The following is an 8,064-nucleotide window of genomic DNA, read 5'->3' as shown; positions in this document are numbered from 1 at the left end:
TAGTAAATACTTTTATAGTACATACTGCAGTTACTGTAGTAAAAACTGCAGTTACTGTATTAAATACTTCAGTTACTATAGTACGTACTGCAGTTACTATAGTACGTACTGCAGTTATTGTAGAAAAAACTGCAGTTATTGTAGAAAAAACTGCAGTTACTGTATTAAATACTTCAGTTACTATAGTACGTACTGCAGTTACTGTAGATTACTGCAGTTATTATAGTACGTACTGCAGTTACGTATGCTGCAGTTACTATAGTATGTACTGCAGTTACTATAGTACGTACTGCAGTTACGTATGCTGCAGTTACTTTAGTAAAAACTGCAGTTACTGTATTAAATACTTCAGTTACTATAGTACGTACTGCAGTTACTATAGTAAACCTACAGTTACTGTATTAAATACTGCAGTAACTATAGTAAATACTGCAGTAACTATAGTAAATACTGCAGTAACTATAGTAAATACCGCAGTAACTATAGTAAATACTGCAGTAACTATAGTAAAAATACAGTTACTGTATTAAATACTGCAGTTACTATAGTAAATACTGCAGTAACTATAGTAAACCTATAGTTACTATTGTAAATACTGCAGTTACTGTAGTAAATACTGCAGTTACTGTATTAAATATTTCAGTTACTATAGTACATACTGCAGTTACTATAGTAAAAACTGCAGTTACTGTAGTACATGCTGCAGTTACTGTAGATTACTGCAGTTACTGTAGTACGTACTGCAGTTACTATAGTACGTATTGCAGTTACTGTAGTACGTACTGCAGTAACTATAGTAAAAATACAGTTACTGTATTAAATACCGCAGTTACTATAGTAAATACTGCACTTATTGTAGTACATATTGCAGTTACTGTAGTAAACACTGCAGTTACTATAGTACGTACTGCAGTTATTGTAATAAAATCTGCAGTTACTGTAGTAAAATCTGCAGTTACTGTAGTACGTACTGCAGTTATTGTAGTACGTACTGCAGTTACTGTAGTAAATATTGCAGTTACTATAGTACGTACTGCAGTTACTGTAGTACGTACTGCAGGTACTGTAGTAAATACTGTAGTTATTATAATAAATACTGCACTTACTGTAGTAAATACTGTAGTTATTGTAGTAAATACTGCACTTATTGTAGTACATATTGCAGTTACTGTAGTAAACACTGCAGTTACTGTAGTACGTACTGCAGTTACTGTAGAGTACTGCAGTTACTGTAGTACGTACTGCAGTTACTGTAGATTACTGCAGTTACTATAGTACGTACTGCAGTTAATGTAGTAAACACTGCAGTTAATGTAGTAAAACCTGCAGTTATTGTAGTAAAATCTGCAGTTAATGTAGTACGTACTGCAGTTACTGTAGATTACTGCAGTTACTGTAGTACGTACTGCAGTTACAATAGTACGTACTGCAGTTACTATAGTACGTACTGCAGTTACTATAGTACGTACTGCAGTTATTGTAGAAAAAACTGCAGTTAATGTAGTAAAAACTGCAGTTATTGTAGTAAAAACTGCAGTTACTGTAGTACGTACTGCAGTTATTGTAGTACATACTGCAGTTACTTTAGTAAATACAGCAGTTACTGTAGTACGTACTGCAGGTACTGTAGTACGTACTGCAGGTACTGTAGTAAAATCCGCAGTTAATGTAGTAAAACCTGCAGTTATTGTAGTAAAATCTGCAGTTATTGTAGTAAAATCTGCAGTTATTGTAGTAAAATCTGCAGTTATTGTAGTAAAATCTGCAGTTAATGTAGTACGTACTGCAGTTACTGTAGTAAATATTGCAGTTACTATAGTACGTACTGCAGTTATTGTAGTAAAAACTGCAGTTATTGTAGTACGTACTGCAGTTATTGTAGTACGTATTGCAGTTATTGTAGTACGTATTGCAGTTATTGTAGTACGTATTGCAGTTATTGTAGTACGTACTGCAGTTACTGTAGTACGTACTGCAGGTACTGTAGTAAATATTGCAGTTACTGTAGTAAATATTGCAGTTACTGTAGTACGTACTACAGTTATTGTAGTAAAAACTGCAGTTATTGTAATAAACACTGCAGTTACTGTAGTACGTACTGCAGGTACATTAGTAAATACTGTAGTTATTGTAATAAATACTGCACTTATTGTAGTACATATTGCACTTACTGTAGTAAATACTGCAGTTACTGTAGATTACTGCAGTTACTGTAGTACGTACTGCAGTTACTGTAGTACGTACTGCAGTTACTGTAGATTACTGCAGTTACTGTAGTAAAAACTGCAGTTACCTTAGTACGTACTGCAGTTACTGTAGTAAACACTGCAGTTACTGTAGTACGTACAGCAGTTACTGTAGTACGTACTGCAGTTACTATAGTATGTACTGCAGTTACTATAGTACGTACTGCAGTTACTATAGTACGTACTGCAGTTACTATAGTACGTACTGCAGGTACTGTAGTAAATACTGCACTTACTGTAGTAAATACTGCACTTACTGTAGTACGTACTGCAGTTACTGTAGTAAAATCCGCAGTTAATGTAGTACATACTGCAGTTACTTTAGTAAATACAGCAGTTACTGTAGTACGTACTGCAGGTACTGTAGTAAAATCCGCAGTTAATGTAGAAAACCTGCAGTTATTGTAGTAAAATCTGCAGTTATTGTAGTAAAATCTGCAGTTATTGTAGTAAAATCTGCAGTTACTGTAGTACGTACTGCAGGTACATTAGTAAATACTGTAGTTATTGTAATAAATACTGCACTTATTGTAGTACATATTGCACTTACTGTAGTAAATACTGCAGTTACTGTAGTACATGCTGCAGTTACTGTAGATTACTGCAGTTACTGTAGTACGTACTGCAGTTACTGTAGTACGTACTGCAGTTACTGTAGTAAATACTGCACTTACTGTAGTACGTACTGCAGTTACTTTAGTAAATACAGCAGTTTAGTAAATACAGCAGTTACTGTAGTAAACACTGCAGTTACTGTATATTACTGCAGTTACTGTAGTAAACACTGCAGTTACTGTAGTACGTACTGCAGTTACTGTAGATTACTGCAGTTACTGTAGTACGTACAGCAGTTACAATAGTACGTACTGCAGTTACTATAGTACGTACTGCAGTTATTGTAGTAAAAACTGCACTTATTGTAGTACATATTGCACTTACTGTAGTAAATACTGCAGTTACTGTAGTACATGCTGCAGTTACTGTAGATTACTGCAGTTACTGTAGTACGTACAGCAGTTACTATAGTACGTACTGCAGTTACTATAGTACGTACTGCAGTTACTATAGTACGTACTGCAGGTACTGTAGTAAATACTGCACTTACTGTAGTAAATACTGCACTTACTGTAGTACGTACTGCAGTTACTTTAGTAAATACAGCAGTTTAGTAAATACAGCAGTTACTGTAGTAAACACTGCAGTTACTGTATATTACTGCAGTTACTGTAGTAAACACTGCAGTTACTGTAGACTTACTGCAGTTACTGTAGTACGTACTGCAGTTACTGTAGTACGTACTGCAGTTACTGTAGTAAACACTGCAGTTACTGTAGTAAACACTGCAGTTACTGTAGTACGTACTGCAGTTACTGTAGATTACTGCAGTTACTGTAGTACGTACAGCAGTTACTATAGTACGTACTGCAGTTACTATAGTACGTACTGCAGTTATTGTAGTAAAAACTGCACTTATTGTAGTACATATTGCACTTACTGTAGTAAATACTGCAGTTACTGTAGTACATGCTGCAGTTACTGTAGATTACTGCAGTTACTGTAGTACGTACTGCAGTTACTGTAGTACGTACTGCAGTTATTGTAGTAAAAACTGCACTTACTGTAGTACATATTGCACTTACTGTAGTAAATACTGCAGTTACTGTAGTACATGCTGCAGTTACTGTAGATTACTGCAGTTACTGTAGTACGTACTGCAGTTACTGTAGTACGTACTGCAGTTATTGTAGTAAAATCTGCAGTTATTGTAGTAAAATCTGCAGTTAATGTAGTACGTACTGCAGTTACTGTAGTAAATATTGCAGTTACTATAGTACGTACTGCAGTTATTGTAGTAAAAACTGCAGTTACTGTAGTACGTACTGCAGGTACTGTAGTAAATACTGTAGTTATTGTAATAAATACTGCACTTACTGTAGTAAATACTGCACTTATTGTAGTACATATTGCAGTTACTGTAGTAAACACTGCAGTTACTGTAGTACGTACTGCAGTTACTGTAGTACGTACTGCAGTTACTGTAGATTACTGCAGTTACTGTAGTACGTACAGCAGTTACAGTAGTACGTACAGCAGTTACAATAGTACGTACAGCAGTTACAATAGTACGTACAGCAGTTACAATAGTACGTACAGCAGTTACAATAGTACGTACAGCAGTTACTATAGTACGTACTGCAGTTAATGTAGTAAACACTGCAGTTAATGTAGTAAAACCTCCAGTTATTGTAGTAAAATCTGCAGTTAATGTAGTACGTACTGCAGTTACTGTAGTAAATATTGCAGTTACTATAGTACGTACTGCAGTTACTGTAGATTACTGCAGTTACTGTAGTACGTACTGCAGTTACTATAGTACGTACTGCAGTTACTATAGTACGTACTGCAGTTATTGTAGAAAAAACTGCAGTTATTGTAGAAAAAACTGCAGTTATTGTAGAAACAACTGCAGTTATTGTAGAAACAACTGCAGGTACTGTAGTACGTACTGCAGGTACTGTAGTACGTACTGCAGTTATTGTAGTACGTACTGCAGTTACTGTAGTACGTACTGCAGTTATTGTAGTAAAAACTGCAGTTATTGTAGTACGTACTGCAGTTATTGTAGTACGTATTGCAGTTATTGTAGTACGTACTGCAGTTATTCTAGTACGTATTGCAGTTATTGTAGTACTTACTGCAGTTATTGTAGTAAAATCTGCAGTTATTGTAGTACATACTGCAGTTACTTTAGTAAATACAGCAGTTACTGTAGTACGTACTGCAGGTACATTAGTAAATACTGTAGTTATTGTAGTAAATACTGCACTTACTGTAGTAGATATTGCAGTTACTGTAGTAAACACTGCACTTACTGTAGTAAAAACTGCACTTACTGTAATAAATACTGCAGTTACTGTAGTACATGCTGCAGTTACTGTAGCACGTCTGCAGTTACTATACTACGTACTGCAGGTACATTAGTAAATACTGCACTTACTGTAGTAAACACTGCACTTACTGTAGTAAACACTGCACTTACTGTAGTAAACACTGCACTTACTGTAGTACATGCTGCAGTTACTGTAGTACATGCTGCAGTTACTGTAGTACGTACTGCAGGTACATTAGTAAATACTGTAGTTATTGTAGTAAATACTGCACTTACTGTAGTAGATATTGCAGTTACTGTAGTACATGCTGCAGTTACTGTAGATTACTGCAGTTATTATAGTACGTGCTGCAGTTACTGTAGCACGTGCTGTAGTACGTGCTGCAGTTACTGTAGCACGTGCTGCAGTACGTGCTGCAGTTACTGTAGCACGTGCTGCAGTACGTGCTGCAGTTACTGTAGTACGTGCTGCAGTTACTGCAGTACGTGTTGCAGTTACTGCAGTTACTATAGTACGTACTGCAGTTACTATAGTACGTACTGCAGTTATTGTAGTAGAATTGTGGTAAATACTGCAGTTACTGTATTAAATACTTCAGTTACTGTATTAAATACTTCAGTTACTATAGTACGTACTGCAGTTACTATAGTACGTACTGCAGTTACTGTAGTACGTACTGCAGTTACTGTATTAAATATTTCAGTTACTATAGTACATACTGCAGTTACTGTAGTACGTATTGCAGTTACTGTAGTACGTATTGCAGTTACTGTAGTACGTACTGCAGTTACTGTATTAAATACTTCAGTTACTATAGTACGTACTGCAGTTATTGTAGTAGAATTGTGGTAAATACTGCAGTTACTGTAGTAAAAACTGCAGTTACTGTATTAAATACTTCAGTTACTATAGTACGTACTGCAGTTACTATAGTACGTACTGCAGTTACTATAGTACGTACTGCAGTTACTGTAGTAAAAACTGCAGTTACTGTATTAAATATTTCAGTTACTATAGTACATACTGCAGTTACTGTAGTACGTATTGCAGTTACTGTAGTACGTACTGCAGTTACTGTATTAAATACTTCAGTTACTATAGTACGTACTGCAGTTATTGTAGTAAACGTACTGCAGTTACTGTAGTAAAAACTGCAGTTACTGTATTAAATATTTCAGTTACTATAGTACATACTGCAGTTACTATAGTAAAAACTGCAGTTACTGTATTAAATACTTCAGTTACTATAGTACGTACTGCAGTTACTGTAGTACGTTTTGCAGTTACTGTAGTACGTACTGCAGGTACTGTAGTAAATACTGTAGTTATTGTAGTAAATACTGCACTTATTGTAGTAAATACTGCACTTATTGTAGTAAATACTGCACTTATTGTAGTACATATTGCAGTTACTGTAGTAAACACTGCAGTTACTATAGTACGTACTGCAGTTATTGTAATAAAATCTGCAGTTACTGTAGTAAAATCTGCAGTTACTGTAGTACGTACTGCAGTTACTGTAGTACGTACTGCAGTTATTGTAGTAAAATCTGCAGTTATTGTAGTAAAATCTGCAGTTAATGTAGTACGTACTGCAGTTACTGTAGTAAATATTGCAGTTACTGTAGTACGTACTGCAGTTACTGTAGTAAATACTGTAGTTATTGTAATAAATACTGCACTTACTGTAGTAAATACTGTAGTTATTGTAGTAAATACTGCACTTATTGTAGTACATATTGCAGTTACTGTAGTAAACACTGCAGTTACTGTAGTACGTACTGCAGTTACTGTAGTACGTACTGCAGTTACTGTAGTACGTACTGCAGTTACTGTAGATTACTGCAGTTACTGTAGTACGTACTGCAGTTACAGTAGTACGTACAGCAGTTACAATAGTACGTACAGCAGTTACAATAGTACGTACAGCAGTTACTATAGTACGTACAGCAGTTACTATAGTACGTACTGCAGTTTATGTAGTAAACACTGCAGTTAATGTAGTAAAACCTCCAGTTATTGTAATAAAATCTGCAGTTAATGTAGTACGTACTGCAGTTACTGTAGTAAATATTGCAGTTACTATAGTACGTACTGCAGTTACTGTAGATTACTGCAGTTACTATAGTACGTACTGCAGTTACTATAGTACGTACTGCAGTTACTATAGTACGTACTGCAGTTATTGTAGAAAAAACTGCAGTTATTGTAGAAAAAACTGCAGGTACTGTAGTACGTACTGCAGGTACTGTAGTACGTACTGCAGTTATTGTAGTACGTACTGCAGTTATTGTAGTAAATACTGCAGTTACTATAGTACGTACTGCAGTTATTGTAGTACGTACTGCAGTTATTGTAGTACGTATTGCAGTTATTGTAGTACGTATTGCAGTTATTGTAGTACGTATTGCAGTTACTGTAGTACGTACTGCAGTTACTGTATTAAATACTTCAGTTACTATAGTACGTACTGCAGTTATTGTAGTAGAATTGTGGTAAATACTGCAGTTACTGTAGTAAAAACTGCAGTTACTGTATTAAATACTTCAGTTACTATAGTACGTACTGCAGTTACTATAGTACGTACTGCAGTTACTGTAGTAAAAACTGCAGTTACTGTATTAAATATTTCAGTTACTATAGTACATACTGCAGTTACTATAGTAAAAACTGCAGTTACTGTATTAAATACTTCAGTTACTATAGTACGTACTGCAGTTACTATAGTACGTACTGCAGTTACTGTAGTAAAAACTGCAGTTACTGTATTAAATATTTCAGTTACTATAGTACATACTGCAGTTACTATAGTAAAAACTGCAGTTACTGTATTAAATACTTCAGTTACTATAGTACGTACTGCAGTTACTATAGTACGTACTGCAGTTACTGTAGTAAAAACTGCAGTTACTGTAGTACGTACTGCA

At 35.1% G+C, this 8,064-nt stretch overlaps 1 protein-coding gene across 1 annotated transcript in view; it reads left to right on the top strand.

Annotated features, from left to right (window-relative positions):
* Positions 1-8,064, top strand: part of pwwp2a (PWWP domain containing 2A) — a 19,706-nt gene that overhangs the window by 3,936 nt on the left and 7,706 nt on the right. The window lies entirely within an intron of this gene.

The sequence above is a fragment of the Micropterus dolomieu genome, linkage group LG23 (genome assembly GCF_021292245.1).
Source record: "Micropterus dolomieu isolate WLL.071019.BEF.003 ecotype Adirondacks linkage group LG23, ASM2129224v1, whole genome shotgun sequence".
NCBI lineage: Eukaryota > Metazoa > Chordata > Actinopteri > Centrarchiformes > Centrarchidae > Micropterus > Micropterus dolomieu.
This window is presented reverse-complemented; position numbering and strand designations above follow the sequence as displayed.